We start from the raw sequence: 2,376 nt of genomic DNA on the forward strand, positions 1-2,376 counted from the left end.
ATTAACAGGTTTTTATCAGCAAATATCTCACACTGAGGGGGTAAAAAAATCCCCCAGTGTGTTCTTCTCAACTCACTAGATTTAAAAGTGCTGCCATCTGCTGTCGGGATTTTGCTTTAGACTAATAGCAGCTGTTTGACACCAGGTGGCAGCCCATATCTTTAAACATAAGAAAGCTTGGACATAAGAGAATACAGTCCAGGTTTCCATTGATGGGGGCTTGTGCAGTGGTGTTTTCCAGTGATGCTCTATTTATTGCTTGAGAAGGTCATCATGTGTTCATTTTAATACATTTTAATTAATCTTTATTCAATTTAAAAAGCTAACTTTTGAGTATTTGAGAGGAGTTTCTGTGTCACGTAAAAAGAGTTTCATTCCATAAAATCTCAGTTAGCAGATAAGATCACCGTGTCTCTGTAGCAATGCACATGATCGGCACATTCGAAGCCAGACACACTCAGAAATCTTTCTGTGACAATTTACTTAGCGCCAAATCCAGTCACTACCACCAGTTGGTGACTGAAACAAATTTTTCAAAAATGCATGGAGCCGTCTGATGATTCGCGTTCGCCGTGTTTTCTGGTGTTACGAGCCGTTCAGAGGGAGATTTTCCCTCGTGGACGCGGTTGCGTTTTGTGGGTGAAACAGCCATCAAACACTGGCACTGCAGCCAACCACACACTGCCCCATTCTTTTTCCTGCCTCCTTCCCATTCACGGGCTCTTTTGTGTGGGTATCTGTCAGCAGTGTTGTCTGCAGGCAGGCCTCCATTGTGTCGAACCATTGCTCCTTATTGACACAGGGCCCCCGGTGCTCCATGTTCCCATGGCCCCCCAGCCCACGGCGGACGGAAGGCTGAAACCGGAGCCCCGGACCTAGGGAGAGTTTGTTTGCACTCCCCTTTCTCTCTCTCCCTTGGTGCTCCTGTAGTTTGTGTCCACAGGGCTGGGTGGCAGCGTGGAGCAAGTGTGTGTTTGCCGTGAGGGGATGTTTAGATTTGTGTGTGTGTAGTTTGTTTGACACTTAAATAAAGAGAGAAGACGGCTAATCATATGGTCACAGCTGCAGGGAAGCCCGGCTGCCACCCACTGTGCTGGTATGTAATATGAATGCGTATGTGTGTGTCTGACGTCCGCTGTTCTCAATAACCCGACATGTGACAGTACGCAGGTCAAGAGGACAGCAAACATTAATGCAGATCATTATTCCCTGATCACTGCTTTCTCCTCTGTGACCTGCTGTGACGTTTACATGGCGGTGAAGGCAAATTTGGTTCCCGGCATCTCACTCTTTCCTCATAGCCAACATTCAGGGGACACGACTAAACTCAACCTTTGTCAAGGACAGCTTTTGTCGCCTGTGCAACACTCCTACTTAACGAGTCTCAGGATCAGTCTGAAAAGATCAAACAAGGTAGTTCTTGCAAAAATTGTTTAAGATGAAGGAGCAAATTTATAAGTTAAAGGGAGAAACACGGTTCAAAATATGTCAATATTGAGTATTAAGTGGAATGAAACTGGAATAATTTGAATATTGACCTTAGACAAGGACCAAACATAAAACTATTCAAATAAACATATCAACATTACTGGATATATAGTATGAATATTCAATTATTGCTGTTTTTTTTTTGTTATTGATGTGTGTTAAAGAAATCCACCGTAGTTCAAATTTAATGCATACCATATTGATGGTTTAGCTATTAAATATGGGAAAAGATGTTATATTTATGGATTATTCATGTAATAAATGTATGGTCGTGTAGTTGAGAAGAAGAGGGAATATTCTTACGTTTATACTTCCATCTACTCCCTGGAATATGCAAAACAAAAGTTTTGACATTATGCTTCATGCTGCAAGTATTTTTCATACATCTTCAAAAAATAGACCAACAAGCAAACATGGCTGCTTCACCTTGTCTGTGTCAAGCAGCCATGTTGGATTTGGGGCTTTTTCAGGAACCTCTCGGATTTGGTTCCTGTTGTTGTTTCTTGCATGTAATTCAAATATCCACACGTGTGATTACGAAAGGACCCTGACCAAGCAGCATCCATTCATCCATCTATCCAGCCCATGTGTAAACAACCAGGAAACACACTCTGTGTTGGTTTTGTTTTTCTGGTACTTGGCTGTGCAATCTTGGCAGGAGAATAGAAAATAAACACACACATGTTCACGCAGACAGAAAGACATTAGCGTGTGAAAACGAAAGGGCAATTATGATGTGGAGAGTTTACTTGTGTGTGGTGTTGTGGCCTCTCTTCTGTTTTTTGTTCTCTCTCGTTTTTATCCGGCACACACACACACACACGCACACACACACCCACACACACACCCCTCCGTGTTAGATGTGTGCGTTGAATTGTTTGTTCCAGA

Source organism: Xiphophorus hellerii, chromosome 13 (assembly GCF_003331165.1).
Source record: "Xiphophorus hellerii strain 12219 chromosome 13, Xiphophorus_hellerii-4.1, whole genome shotgun sequence".
In the NCBI taxonomy this organism is placed as follows: Eukaryota; Metazoa; Chordata; class Actinopteri; order Cyprinodontiformes; family Poeciliidae; genus Xiphophorus; species Xiphophorus hellerii.